Source organism: Prinia subflava, chromosome 9, assembly GCF_021018805.1.
Source record: "Prinia subflava isolate CZ2003 ecotype Zambia chromosome 9, Cam_Psub_1.2, whole genome shotgun sequence".
Classification (NCBI taxonomy): domain Eukaryota; kingdom Metazoa; phylum Chordata; class Aves; order Passeriformes; family Cisticolidae; genus Prinia; species Prinia subflava.
Genome location: NC_086255.1, coordinates 294740 through 310588, shown reverse-complemented (window position 1 = coordinate 310588; position 15849 = coordinate 294740). Strand labels below are relative to the sequence as shown.

The window sequence follows — 15849 nt, the reverse complement described above, 5'->3', positions numbered from 1 at the left end:
TCCGTGTCCCCATGTCCCTGTGTCCGCGTGTCCCGCGCTGCTGCCCGGGAGCGTGGCCGGGTGACTCGGTGGATCCGGGGCTGTGTCCTGGAGGGAAGAGTCTATCTCCAGTTCCTTGAGGCTAATGTATCACTGCAGACACTGGTATAGACATCTGAAATAGAATTAAATGGCAGGAATGCTCTGTTTGTCTAAACAAGACAAAGCATGGAATGGGTTCATTTGACTTGAAACATGTAATTAGCATAACCCTTCTGGATGCTTGTTTTATCATTTGCAATATAGTAAATGATTGATTATTGTACTGTACCTTTTGAATGTCATTAACAGAATTGTTTTGTCCACTTGATTAATATGTTGCCTCAACCTCAGAATAATCAGATTAAACTAGGTTGCCTTGTTCCTTCTGACTTGGAACATTCTTATTTCCATGTACCATCTTCTCACAAAGGTCCCATGCAGATTGTCTTGGGTGCGTTTTGTTAACTCCAGTGGTTTCAGGATACATTCAGCTGGGAATCTCTCCTGATGTATGGAATGGGTGTTGCTATAAAAATGTATTTTATAAGTTAGTTAACTTATCTTCTAAGTTTGAGAGGTCAGAATTGGGGTGTTTTCACTGCAGTTCCTGTGACAAATCAAGCATCTGGTGCCCATACATGTTTATATCTTTCAGATACTCTAGGTATTATTTCACAATTATTTCATAATATTTCAATATTATTGAATGTGTGAACCATAAGACATTAATGGTTTGCTTTATTTTTTGTCTTATTTTCTAAACCAAACCACATTACAGAAAAGCCCGAGCCTTGTTCTTTGCAAGAGTCAGTATTACAGGTTTTCAGTTGTGTGATAAATCACATTTGTGATCCATAAACTGTTGGCTGCATGAAATTGCTGACATCCCAGCAGCTGAACAGCTTTTGCTGCAGTGATATTATCTGATCTCAGATTAAGGAGCGGTTCTTTTCATTGAACACATGTATTTTAACATATTTAGGTGTGAAGGCTGTTGATCAGATCCTAGCCTAAATCCAGAAGTGAAAGTGTTTGAGGGTAGGGCAGTTGCTGCACAGTGTGGGTAGGGATGTGCCGTGGTGCTTGTGCCAGGAGAACCTGCATCTCCTGAGCTGGGCACAGAGCCTGAGCCCAGGGGTGGAAATGGTGTGCACGGCGTGTACAGTGTGTGCACACACATATGTGCACTAGGAGATGTAAAAACACATGAAGATTCAAAATGCCTTGACAACAAAATGTGAATGAAGCATAAACTTATGCTCCAGGATTAAGATTTAAGTTTCTGTCTATCTGGGTCAATGTTTGAGGTTACTAAGTGTTTGAGTCATTGAACTTTAAGACTGCATTCATCACAGCTTCTTAGACTAATATAAATTTCTTCCCATTAAGTCAATAAGCGTGGTTACATCAGACAGCAGTTCTGTCTAGAAACTAAGATTAATGTCCATCATAAAAGTGACATGAAGAGACAACTTGTTTGATTTATACATACTATTTTTATCTTCTCAGTTTTAAAATAAAATTCGAGTTATTACTTACATTTATATGGAGGTTTTCTTTCTCACTTCCACTGTTACTGAAACATTCCTTTCAGATGGTGGCTGCTTGATAATCCAGGTGTGAGCTTGTAGGACAAAAAGCCCTTCTTGAGGGTGTGCTAACAGCAAAACTGACTGATACCTTGCACCCCTTCAAAAGAGCCCTTTTTTTCAGGCCTTTTAATTCATCTGTTTTCTGTAAGAAAGCATATCCAGTTTAAAAGCAGGAATATGTTTCCATTCAGTTGTGCTCAAATTGATGTGTAAAAGCACAGTACTCCTGGCAGTGCAGCAGCACGGGGTGGCTCCTGAGCCCAGCTGTGATTCCAGGCTGGCTGAGCACGTTCCTCCCTCTGGGCTGGCAGAGCTGTCCCCGAGCCCGCGGTGCCCTGCTCGGTGCCCTCACTGCCGTTCCCACTGGCATCGTCCTGAGCAGGAACAGATCTGCAGTTAATGCCCTTGCAAACTGCAGTAAAGTCAGGCCTCAGCTGCAAGTTTGGAGCTTCTAGTCCTCATCACCAAAGCTCCCTTTTATCAATGTGATCAAGAGCCACGAGCTTTATTTGTACAGAAGACCTTTTCTTATTGATGGATCAGCGTCACGAAGCACGTTACAATGCTCTGCTGTTCTTGAAATGCTTAAAATATATTTTCTTTACAATTTTCTAGTTCAAAGCTAGAAAACAATGGTAATATGGGGATGCTAGCAAGGCCAAAAAAAAGGGTTTGAGCAAGGCAGTGGTGACAGGACTGGTAAATGAAGTAATCGTAACTTGCTTTTCATATAGGCTCTATAGACTGTAGTTTTGGTTTTGTTTTTCCTTTTGAATTAACTTTTTAGAAGTCAGGAATGCACATTGAAATGCTGCCTTTGTAAGCTAGGTCCCCTCCTGAAGCTGGTAAAGCCTTTGGGCACAGTTGTATTTTTTCTAGTTGAACACCTTATTTCCATTAATGCTTCACCTTGAATTATACCTTGTGGCAGTTCAACAGCTGAAGTTCATCTGAGACTTCCAAAGGTAAAGCATTAATGGAAATTATGAATTACAGTTTCAAGTAAAATCTGTTGCAAACATTTTTCTAGCAGGTTCTTCCTAAACTGTTCATGATGTTTCATTTGTGAAATGAGCTTCTGCAGGGAGGGTGGCATCTGTCCAAGTTTCTGTACCACAAAGCTGGATTTCTGTTTCAGGATAGATCCAAGCTGGTGTGCCTGGGCAGCTGACAGATACGGGCACTTCCATCCTAGTGCCCCGTTCAGCTCCAGCCTCTCAGCAGGACAAGCAGATCAGGAAGAGTGAGCCAGCATTTGCTTTCTGCTCACTGTCCATGTGATGTCTGTGGTACAGGTGCAGCCTCACAAAATGAGTTTCCTGCACACTACAAGTGTCATACCCGCAGCTGCAGAATCACTGGAGTTTCTTTTCCTATCATGTTGTTGGTTTTTTGGGATTTCCACAGCGAGAAGATGCCTTTGCTGGGGCTCTGCCTTTGCTTGTCCCTGCTTCTTATAGCTGGTGCTCTGGGACTTGTCAGAGCTCCTCAGAGTGAAGCAAGGAGGAGGCAGTGGAAACAGGTCATAGCAAACCTTTCCTTCAGACTTTGTAGGATGTTGAGGTAAAAGAGCATTAAGGAGTCTTGTTTGCTGTATTAGAAGTGAGTCAGAGAGTGACAATTTGTTGCTTGTTTTTTAGCAATTTGGTTGAATTGCCAGAATTTTCAGAGAATAATGTTCTTGTCTGCCATCAGAGCAGTGGAAGGAACCTGCCTGTGTGTAACAAACTTCAAATGAGTGTGCTAAATGCCTTCTAATTGTAATTAGTCAAGAATGGTTTCCTTTAAAATATTGCTATCTTAAAGCATTATACCACATAAACTGGGTATTTGTTCAAGTTGAGATGCAGGCATGGCTGGTTTGGGGTGCACAAGGTGTGTCAGCTTTCCTTTGAGCTTTAAATCCAGGCTTTGCACCATCCAGGAATTGGCAGTGGTGGTCACAGCACTTCCTCTAATGCTGAGAATCACAGCCCAAGCAAAGTACTTATGAATGTACAATTTTTACGGTATTACTGAAATTTTAAAAATCAATTAAAGCTTTTTTGTAATTGTCCACAGACATTGCATGCTGTGGTTGAGTGGCAGTAGGTAATTTGTAAACTGGTTAGGTTCATTGTTGGCCATCTCTTAGAATTGATTGTCCTTTAATTAACTTATCTCTATCATGCATGTAATGTGATTCCCAATAAAAATTACAGGATTTTAATTGAAATTGAAAAGTTCTGAAAGGTAGATATATAAATAATGCGTCATATATATATATATATATATATACAAACTCCAGCTTGCATGGACATTCTGAACAGACTTTAATCACAAGGCAGGTTTTCCATGTGATTTAATTATCAATAGACTTAACTGAGTATTTAAATTAGAAGAGTATAATCTGGTTTATTTCCTGAAGAAAGGCTTTACATCTTTATGTCCTTATTGATTTGCCAATACCATTTAATGAGTTTCAGTTCACAAAAGTTACATTAGTTGAAATACATCTTCGGGATTGGTCCATGTAGCTTTATTTTGGAAATGCAACCACTTGAAGAAAATGCTGAGCATAATTTAAAGTTAATTACAATAAAATATTGCTCTGAAGTGTACATGAAGAAATGCAAAATGGCAGCATGCATTCAGTTATTATGCATAATCCAGTTATTGTATATAATTCCAGGAAATTTAGTTTCTTGTCAGTAATCCCAATGTTTTCTTATGTTTGCTAAACCAAACACGCTGCACGTTTTCATTTACGCTTTTATTTTCAGTTTGCATAAAATTTTTTGCACTGAATTTTTTTTAAGATTCTTCATAACTCCGTTTTCAGTATTTTTACTGAACTGTGACAGAGTAAGCTTGAATTGTTCTACTGTTGCTGCTTTGGTTTATATTGCTATTCCTTTGTGGAATCAGTGCAGTAACTGGTGCAGAGGGCACAAAGGCTTAAAATAAGTAATCACGTACATCCCATTGCTTTTCATTTCAGTGAAGTGAAGCCTGATAGGAAATATCAGGTTTGGCTCCTTGTTAGCAATAATAATAATTTTTGAAAGCATTTCATCTGCATCTTTGTCTCTGGCTGAACTGGAGCATCCAGAGCATGGCAGTGCAGTCACTGCACTGGGTCAGTTTTGTTTGCTCAGTCAGTCCAGTGACACGTGCAATCTTTAACACTAAGTCTCTGTATTAACAGCATCAAATAAAGGACAAAAGCTGGGCGACTCTCTGGTTTTTCCTGTAAAATATTTTGTATTAAATTGGAAAAAATCAGTAGAGGTTGCTTTCAAATATGGGCAATTCTCATTGTGTTTGTTTCTCAGTACATAATGATGGTGATACAAGTAGGCACTGAAAACCTTAGGTTTTGGTAGTGTTTTCAGAGGTTTCAGGCTTCTGCATGTGGCACAGAAGGCTGGGAACAGGTATGGGGAGGGTGTTCCAGAGGGGTTACGAGACATTCCCCCGGCATGCTCTGTGTAAGGGGCTCCAGGTTTCTCCTGTGCGTGTCAGGCCCTTGGTGCTGCTGTCCCCGGTCCGGGTCTGCAGGATGCTGCACGGAGCAGAGGGCAGGGCCTGGCTGTGTCCCCATGTCCCCAGAGCCAGCCCTGTGCTGCTGGCCTGGCTGTGTCCCCATGTCCCCAGAGCCAGCCCTGTGCTGCTGGCCTGGCTGTGTCCCCATGTCCCCAGAGCCAGCCCTGTGCTGCTGGCGGGCACTCCCAGCTCCAGCCTCAGGCTCCCAGGCAGCACCAGGCGGAATCACAGAATTCCAGAACAATCTGTGTGGAAGGGATCTGCCAGTTCCAGCCCCTGCCACAGGCAGGCTGGTTCAGGTTGCCCAGAGCAAGGTCTGAGGTGAGAAAGACTGGGTTAGCAAGGACGTCAGCCTGGGCAGGCACCTTCCAAGGAAAAGAGTATACTGAAACAGGATTGTGTGCAGAGCAGTGTGCTGAGGGGTTCTGCTTGACCCCGTGGTTGAGTAAAATAATAACCATGTACAAAAATAGTAGAGCAGAAAAAAAGAACTTTGTCGTTATTATTTCTCACCAGGCATGTAGGCTTTGTGCTGGATTCTGGCTTTGGCTCATGATGGTCAGTGCTGTCACCAGCAGCATTCCTGGACAGCAAGCTTGCTGTTGCAGGCACTGGATTTGCAGCTGCGTTGCACTTTGGCTGTGTGGCTGCCCAGAAAGACTCTTGCAGAAGTACCAGCTCAGTGTAGCTGTGCCAAAGGCACCAGAGGGGTACAGCTGAAATTATTAATAATCGCAGTTTCTCCAGCAGAGTGCCACAGCGTTGTGTTTTCCTTCTTCATGTGTGCAAGAAGGAGAAAAGATAATTTCAGTGTCCTCAGGGTTGATGCCCTTGCAAGAAGCTGTTCTGTGCCTCAAACCTGTGACCGTCTTTTGAGGCTGCCTTGTTCTTCTGCAGTTCATCTTTGTTATGTTAATTTAAAAATTTAACAGGTTTATTAATCCTGCAGAATTTATTATAGTGAAACATGAGATATTATTAAGTTGCTATTGTACAGAGCATTTACCTTCGCCGTTGGAATGACTTGTCCTCTGCATTGGCAGACACAGAAACATTCATTTTGTTTCCTAATTAGGAGAGCTGCAATCAGGAACCATGACAGGGTTCAGCTCCTCGGTGTACAGCATGCCAGGTTCCATAGTACAGGCTTTATAAAATTCTCTTTAATTCAAGAACAGAATATCATTAACTTTGTAAGTGGATGAATACAATGGACAAGCAATTTAATTAACTTCTAACATTGGATGTTGGACAGGAGACAAAATGAAATTATGCACATATTTCTTATGCAGGCAGTCAACCTTGAAAGGGGCTTGATTGTGATGGGTCAGACAAGGGGACAGCTTTGTCCAATTATTTGATGTTTAGTCCTAGAATATGAAATTTGAAATTTAGTACTTTGTAAATCAATCATCTCTTATTTTGAGGCAGCTACAAAGGTTCTCTGAGAAACAAAACAACCACCAGTGACTGTTACATGCTAAATACAACCTTTTACCACATGGTACTTTCCTATTTGTGGATGACCTGTATAATGCTAAATGAAATGGGCATTAATGCCTCCTCATCAAATTGAATTTGTCATCTTGAGTGTATTATGTAAGAACATATCAATAAAATACTGTATTGATTTAAAGTTTTCAAAATTAAAATTATTTAGCATCAACTCAGTGTAGTAGGAGTCACAGATCTTACCAGCCTCTCCCAGATTAAAGTGCCTTTTTTTAACTAGAAGAGAGCTGGTGAAGCGTTTTGCATCCGTCAGTCTCTCCCTGTGCTCGGGGCCAGGCTGGTCCCAGGGGCGCTGCTGAGGGCGCGCCCTGCCTGTGTCACCCTGGGGAGGCTCTGGCAGTGGCAGTGGCAGTGGCAGTGGCAGTGGCAGTGGCAGTGGCAGCACTGTCCTGTGCACGGCAGGATGGGCCTTCCCTGGTGCTGCTCTTCCACCAGCTGGCCCCGGCTGCAACAATAAATCTGAAACAGCATGTACAGTACAGGTGAAAAATCATATTCTGCACTTGCATTACCTTCTGCAACCTGAGATTCAAGCTCTGTTTCTTGAAATTCAAGGACTGTTGCCACTATCCACATGATAAATCTGGATCTTTGGATAATTTTTTGAGCTTGTCAAGAATTTTTAACTTCCTGGGGAATATTTTTTGGCTCTCCATAAGGTTCAACACTGAAATAACCATGAGCATTTACCTGTGTATCTTTTGAGGGGAACTTATGCTTATCCTCTGCTGTGTTCACAGTTAGAAATTAGACTTCGTTTCTGTCCCTTTCCATCCTGAGGAGCTGGTGAATATTCTGAGCGTGGCAGGATGTTTGGCACTGGCTCTGAAGCCCTCAGGCATCCTCAGCAGAGGTTTTGGCTCTCTGAGCACACTCAGCCCTTGCCCTTAAAGTGGCTGGGGCCGAATGCAGAGCAGGGCCCTGAGCTGCAGCTCTGAATCCTGAATTCCAGCAGCCTCCTTTCTAAACTGGTGCAGAGCCAAGCTGGGTGCCTCTTATCCTGATTGGGGCCTCCAGAGTGCTTGAGTAATAGAAATATTAAATAACAATGTGATTAATGACTTTGTGAAGGCTCTACTTTGCGTTCAGGAATATTGATAAGTGGTGCTTTTTATAAGTGCTCAGCACACATACACTTCCTTTAGCTTGGGCTGGTTCCTTGGTCTGTCACTAATCTCGGTTTTCAGAAAAAGAACCTCTGTCTGATTTTTTTTTAATTGAATTGATTTGTTATTAAAATATGAAATCTTTTTGTGAAATATGTCAGTGTCAAAAGTGGCATTAAATATTCTTTGTCTATGCATTAGGTTAAATACAGGTTATTCATTTACACACTGAACATGTTTATATAAAGCTCAGAGGTTTTGTTTGTTAATTTTTATCATCTTAAATTACCTGGTCCCAAATATGTTTTCAAATTGAATATGACTTTTTATTTGCTATAATAAAATTATTAAGAGAAGGTGATAGAGGTGGATTATGTTAGCTGAAGTTCCCTCATTTTTCTGTTAGTCTTCAGAATAGAAAAATGAAAACTCCAGGGGCTTTGATTTTATTCCAGAAAATGTGCCATGGTGGTTGCAGTTAGCAGAGACTTCTCTGAGGTATCTATAATGACCAGGACCGCAAGCAAGTTCTTTTTTGTGTTGGTCTCCTGATTAAGAGTTTAAATTACTTGGTATTTAGATATCTTAGAATTTTTAAATAGTTACTCCAGTCTGTCATGAGACAAGTCTCAATCCTGAACGAAACCTAAACAGATAAACCCATCTGAATATACCAAAATCTTGTGAAACAGTACAAGATATAAAGCTATGTATGAACACTTACAGATCAATTGTTTCCTCAATCACATTTAATTTGACTATTATAAAAGCAAACCCCCAAAAAATAGAAATTATTTTTAAATTATTTGTATTTTTGGTGGTAATTTTGTAGTGATTATCCCCCTTGATAGTCCCATTGTTATTGGTCTCACTTGAAAGGGCTGCTCTGAAGAAAAGGAAGCGTGAGGAAGCAGTTCTAGATGTTACAGGTGTGTCTGCTGATGCTCAAGGACAACTGCAGAGCAAAGATTGGGGCATTAAACTGAGTCAAGGGTGTCTGGAAACCACAGTGAGTGTTCTGACAGCTCACAGAAGCTGGGAACGTGGGCAGTGTGAGGTGATTCACCCAGCACAGACCAGTCCCAGGTGGAGCTTCCCAGCCTCGTGCAGATGTACAGCTGGAAGAGTCGGGCTGAAAAATCGGCAGATCCATTAAATAAATGGATTACAAATAAATTAGATTTTTTTTAAGGCAGAAGAACTTCTAAAGGCAAAACAAGTATGGAAATTATTTTTGAAATGCAGAAGGATATTTGGAGGTATGGATCTAATGCAATTATAGTCAACAAATTCCCAGGATTTAGGGACTCCTAGAGCTGGACATCCTTTTTTATCCCCACCAGCTGCATCTGCTGCTTCCAGAAGTCTCTAATACTCCCAACAAAATTGACTTACCTGGGAAGTTGGCACTGGAGACACTACTAAGATACAGGTGCAGGCTTCTTCACAACATGGGTATTACAAATAAAACATATGTATTATTTATTAATGGGCATTGTATGTTTAGATTATGATGCATAATACTGGCTTAGGTTTTATGGAGTAAGAGAATCTGCAGTGCCAGTCCTGCCACTGGTTTTGCTCCTTCTGAGTGGACAGTTCCATTTGATTTAATGGAAATATCACATATAACTGAACAGGCGTTTTTAATACAGACTAAGGTCTGTTTCAAGAGAGTTTTTGAAGTTTGTCAGTGAGTATTTGGAGCCCACTCACTCTGACAGTTTATTAAAGGTGTAATTATTCAAATGCTGTTGAAATGAAGCTGATAGCCGTGTTTGCAATGCAGGGCTGCAGGAGCGGGGTGTAATTGTTTGGAATGGTCGGATCAGGCTCCATCTGTCTGTGCTTCAGGTGGAGCAGGGCTGTTCAGGCAGTCTCAATGGCACTTTAATTGTATGTGCTTTAGCTGATAAGTCTAATTCAGGAAATGATAAATTGCTGGACACCTAATTTGTTTGCAAATAAGAAGTGACAGAGTATTTTATAATGAGTTGATCAGTGTGCCCAGCCTGTTTTTCTAACCTTGAATGGGTATTAGACGGTTGGTGTTAATTTGGCTGTAGTGGATTAAGTGTGCACAGAACCACAGGCAAAAACTGCGCCATCTCTCATGTGTGTGGGTGCTTCATCATTCCCTGCTCAGGTGTGTTGGATCCAGCCTGCACTGCAGCTTGCCCTTCCTTTGTTTTTGAGAAAGTGGCAGCTGTATCAAACCCGACATTTTATGGCAAACTAAGGGCAGGTGTTTTCACAAAGTGTTTCCAAACTTCCACAAAAATCCAAGATAACTGGCTTGTTTCCCAGCAGAATTTTGGAGCAGTTTCTCTGTGGCTGCGCCCATGTCAGGGTACCCTGCAGACCAGGTGCCCCATCGGCCGAGGCCACGCTCAGGTGCCCCCGGTCCCTGGGGAGCAGGGCCTGGCCCGGGGCAGGAGGGCACCACAGCCTGGCAGCCCTGGCTGGGGCGGTGGCAAGCAGCCCCTGGGCACGGGCAGCCCCTGGGCAGGGGCAGCCCCTGGACACGGGCAGTCCCTGGGCATGGGCAGCCCCTGGGCATGGGCAGCCCCTGGGCACGGGCAGCCCCTGGGCAGGGGCAGCTCCTGGGCACGGGCAGTCCCTGGGCATGGGCAGCCCCTGGGCAGGGGCAGCCCCTGGGCATGGGCAGCCCCTGGGCAGGGGCAGCCCCTGGACACGGGCAGTCCCTGGGCATGGGCAGCCCCTGGGCACGGGCAGCCCCTGGGCATGGGCAGCCCCTGGGCAGGGGCAGCCCCTGGACACGGGCAGTCCCTGGGCACGGGCAGCCCCTGGGCATGGGCAGCTCCTGGGCATGGGCAGCCCCTGGGCACGGGCAGCTCCTGGGCATGGGCAGCTCCTGGGCACGGGCAGCCCCTGGGCACGGGCAGCCCCTGGGCATGGGCAGCCCCTGGGCATGGGCAGCCACCGTGCTGCTCCAGGCCCCCGTGTTCTCCCACTCTGGGTTTTTCTGTTTGAAGTCTCTTAAATGTCACAGTGACATAAAGGAGCCCAGAAGGGGAGTCTCTGTGCAGTGCCCGTGGCACTCCAGTGACACTGCTGCCAGCCTGCCTGGCGTGGCAGCAGCACCAGTGCTGGGCTGGCCCTGAGTGAGAGGTGGCTGCTCACAGACTCCATCTCGCTAATGGGAAACTAATGCCTGCTCTTGATGTCGGCTCTATAAACATGTGAAATACTTTTTTAATTGTTGGTAGCAAAGCAGGCGGACAATCAATAGAGTCAGGCGTGCCAAACTCACTGTTGACATTCAGCAGAGCCAAAAAGGCTGGTAGGAGATAAGGGCTTCCTGTCAGCAGTGCTTGCGCTAATTCATATTCAGACATTGTCATGTTCCATGATAAATGAATTCCTTGAACTATATTGATATACGAGGTTAAACATTGAAAAAGTTGGGCTGAACTTTGACTTTAAATATTCATTAAAGCTAATTATGGATTTTATGACTACATGAATTACAGTTTCTGTGTCATCATTGGCAATTTATTTTAAATATATTTAAAGCAATCTTTATATATTAACTGTCACATTTAGTGAGGTAATGCAGTAAATGTTTACTCTGTACAGTAATTAAACTTTTATTCATCTATTTCCTTTTTGCATTAAATCTCCACAGATTAAATGGTGGACTTTAAAAAGAAATCATGCCAATTAACTGTTTCAAAAAACCCTTTAGCTATTAAAATCTTCAAACTTTCATGGCAAAATTTCTGTATAATGAAAGGAATAGTGCTTTTAATAATGTTGGATGCGTAATCCATCAGAACCACTTGTTTCTCTTGCCATCAGCACTAGTTTTCTCAGACAAGTCTTTCTGTATGGAATAATGAAAGAAATCTCTAATACCGTAATGAGTATCATTCTGGAACCTAATTAAATGCAGTGAATGTTCAACTTCAATCTGCTAACAGGGAGAAGATGCCTGTTTTTTTCTTCATAGTACATTTCTGGGGAGCTGTGAAGCTCTTCTAATGAGTGTGCTCCCCTTAGGTTAAACATTGCTCTCTGTGTCTATAGCTGCAGTACAGGTGCACATGCAGACATGGCAGGAATAGTCAGGTGCTTCTGTCAGTCCGGAAAAAGCATTTTATTAACAGAGATAAAATGCCTGGCCTTTCCCTGAGCTCCTGAACATTTCCATAAGGGCCATTCTCACAAAAGCCAGGATGTGTTTGCCTGTGTACAGTTACTGACCGTGATATCAGAACAGGTCCTGGGAGTTTACAAAGGAAATTTTCCCTGCTGTACCTGCCAGATCTTGGGTGCTGGTCTGACTGATTTTAGGGGTGTTAAAGCCAAGCTGTTGGTTATAGTGAACAAGGGGACAGCAGAAGAATCTATTCTAGTATCTTGTGTGTTTCCTAGGAACTCGGCCAAGCTACAAATGAGTATTGTTCATGAATGTGCCACCTCACTTTCTGTTTTGGCACTGAGTTACAGGCAGTGGCTGTGTGGTATTTTGCCACAGGTGTTGCTCTAAAGTGTCTGTGTACTTCTGGGTGTAACTGAGCACCTCAGACTCTGATGAAGTCCCTTCTGTCTTGTCAGCTCCTGACTTTATTAGTAAAATACAAATCAAGGATTCATAGAATCATGGTTTAGGTTGGAAGGGACCCTAAATCCCCCCCAGTGCCCCCCCTGGCATGGCAGGGACACCTCCCACTGTCCCAGGCTGCTCCAGCCCCAGTGTCCAGCCTGGCCTTGGGCACTGCCAGGGATGCAGGGGCAGCCACAGCTGCTCTGGGCACCCTGTGCCAGGGCTGCCCACCCTGCCAGGGAACAATTCCTGCCCAGTTCACCTGGCTGATCAGTCCTGTGAGTAACGTGTGCTGTCCCTGTGTCCCTGAGGCCAACAGGTTGAGATGGTCTAGAAGCTTCTGGTGGTGCTCAGTACAATGACCTTGATACATCTACAGAGCCAGGGGCTGCCAGGTTGACCTGGTGAGTTGGGAATTTCCTGATCTGAGCCTAATCATGAGCCATCCATTCATTGCTCTGCCCTAAGGCTACTGAAATAGAATTCATGACTGGTCTGTGTTTGCTGACTGCTTGGAAAATCAAGCTGGGTGCTGCCTGCACTTCATTCCAGTGAGACATCTGGGCAGCAGTGTGTGCCATCCCCTGGGCATTCCTTGGGCAGCAGTGACAGGTGTTGTGCTGTGTCTGAGCCCTGGCCTCAGAAATCGGGGTGCCCTGGGTGCTGCAGATGCGAGGCTGCAGACTGACCTGCACAGGGGTGATTGCAGCACTGTCTGGAGGGGCCCAGCTGCATCGTCCCTGATGTGTGGGGAAGTGGCCCTCAGTGTTATTTTCCAGGTTTCTGCTCTAGAAAGGCTGTCCTGTACAGTATTGCAATGCTCTGTGATATTCCTGGCTCTGCTGTGGTGCAGCCACTGCTGTCCCTGTAACTGAGGATGGCAGGGACAGCGCACACCGTGACTGTGAGCTTCCATTTGAGTAACAGCACCTGTTTACAGGCGGTGTGGAATTTGTGCTAACAGCAGAAGTCATCCATCTCACAACCTTTCAGCTGGAACAAGTAATAGCTTTCTTTCCTTATGTTTGAGATGTTTAAAAGTTAAGATGTTTGGGTGGTTTATAATCCGTAATGTGTTCCTGTATTGTATCATTTAGATATTGCATGTGCAGCTGCTGCTGTATGCACCAGTACTGCTTTTTCCAAAGGATACTGAAATTGTAAATAAGAAAATAATGCAAAGCTCTTAGACTTTAAATTAATCTCATTTAACTTTATTGTTAAACTGACATTTTATGACAAATAAATTGAATTAACGTAATCGCCTCGACAAAAGGGCCTAAGCAGTAGGCCCTGGAAGGCTTTTTTATATATTTCATTGTGTTAGGGCAAGGAATTATAAGTGCACTCCATCATTTTTACGAGTTTACATTTATGTACCTAAGCCTGATTAAGTCTATAATAATGCGGAAGATAGTGATAGCTGTACTTTCCATTCCATTATAGTTTTGTTTCTTTTTAGTGGGGTGTTTGGAATTGCACAGTCCAAGCCAGTCTGAATGTTAGTGGTATCAGCTCCTGAAACTTGACAGAGTTACTTCATCACTGTCACAGATTCATTGTGCACAAGTAGTTGATACTTGTGCCACAAGTGTAGACTATCAAACCGAACTTCTGCTGCATAAGGCTTGAAAATTAGTTTTTAAAAATGAGATTAAAACTGTACAAAGTCAAGCAATCAGCAAATTGTGACACTCAGAAATGAAGTTGTAGTTTAAGTGTGAATGGCAGTGCTGTTTTTAATAGAGTTATGACACCTTAAGTGAAATGGGGTTTAGAGCATCTGGGTTTTTCTTGGTTTACTTGTTGATATGCTGCACAGAGAAGCTTTGGAGGTCACAATTCTGTCACCTAGATTTAAATGGTCACCTGTTTTAAACATTATTTGTACCTGATTTGGATTGGTCTCTAATTTCAAATACTTCTTTTTACTTAGTCCTAGATTTCCATCTCAACTGAGGCATGGGGGATTCCATTGAGAATGAAAGGAAAAGTTTACCAAGAAGGTGATCAGACACAGGAGCAGTAGCTGAGAAGGGAAGGCAGGCTCCACCTCAGGAGAGCTCTGAGTCTCCTGGACAATGCCCTGAGCAGCTGCAATGCCCTGCGTGAGTCAGGGATTGGACTGGAGACCTCAAAGGTCCCTTCACAGCATTTTTCTGCTGTGCAGCATTGTGGGGGGAAAGGAAGAGCTCACTTAAAAACATCACTTAGATGTTACAGGTAGGCTGGATTGCCATATGTTACTGACATAGCCTAGGATTTCCCATTCCAGCACCCCTTTTTCATTTACTTGTAAATTTTTCGGACTTGAGGCATTTGGGATGATACTTCCCAGATGCTTGCCAAGGCTCCTTTCTTTTTCTTCTGAAGGCATGTAAGAAAAAAAGCTGTATCCTTATATTGAGTTCCTAAAGACTATTATTATATAGCCAAATGTTACCTTTATGTATGTCAGAGTTTGCCCTACACACTGAAGAAAGAGATGGGCCAGATGGGAATATCAGGTGGCAGTGTATTGTCTTGTTTTGGATTTATTGGATTTATTTCCTCCTGGCAATGTGTCTTTGTTGCAGCACACTTAACCTTGAGTCCTTTACAGGAGCGTCTCCTGCGGTTCCTTGTTCGCCTCCTCCGTGTTATAAAAAAGGAACCCAGAGGCTGGAAGGAATCTGCCTGGGTCACAGGGACGTGTACTCATCAGTTAAACGTGGCGCTGTTTTCTGTTGGATGGACTAACATGTCAAGGAGATGGGCAGGACTCATGTTTGTGCTTTTGACAAATCAGCAAATGTCTGATCTCTGGATGTGCAGCCTCTCATAAATAATGCAGCAGAACCAAGCACTGCTGGGCTGGGAGGGGCTTTGTTGTTGGAGAGGAAAAGAGGCAATGAAACTAAATCATCCTTTTTGGTTAATGTGTTGCTTCTTTTATTCTTCTTAGTAAGAGTTTATCCAGTAACAGGCTGGTTTTTTTCTCAGTTTCTGTTGGGTGTGTCAGATGTATCTAAAGGCTTATCAAGTTCTCCTTTTATTTTTTTTTTTAATATTCCACCATAAAATCTGTTTGCTCTGGTTTTTTTCTTTCTTACTTGATTTTCATTTGCTCTCTTCTAATCTGTAATTTCCCTCTCGTTAACTGGGAGAAGCAGTAAATGACATGTCTGTGGGGAGGACAAAGGAGCAGCGAGCTCGGGTCCCTGTGGTGTCACCGGCACCGGTGGAGCCGGGGGCCGTGAGCCCCACGGGCGGCAGGAGAAGGGAGAGGGGAGAGGGGCCTGGTGCAGGAGGGCAAAGGGCAGCAAAGGGCAGCTGTCCCTGAGGAGGAGCTGTGCCAGTGTCAGGGCAGGGAAAGACCAGGCCAGGCTGTGTTGGGACCTTGTGGAGCCTCTTCTGCAGAGGCTTTAGGTGCAAGTTAGAAAACTTCAAAATTGCCCTTGTTTCCTGTACCACATGCTCTAGAAGCTTTGGTTTTGTTTTGAAAGTGAAGAAGAAATTGTCTGGTTTTTACAACAGAATTGAG

The 15849-nt window shown here is 43.7% G+C and overlaps 1 protein-coding gene across 2 annotated transcripts in view; it reads left to right on the top strand.

Moving 5' to 3' along the window:
• The window catches only part of INPP5A (inositol polyphosphate-5-phosphatase A), a 179718-nt gene that overhangs the window by 74718 nt on the left and 89151 nt on the right, over positions 1-15849 (top strand). The gene's annotated exons all lie outside the window — the stretch shown is intronic.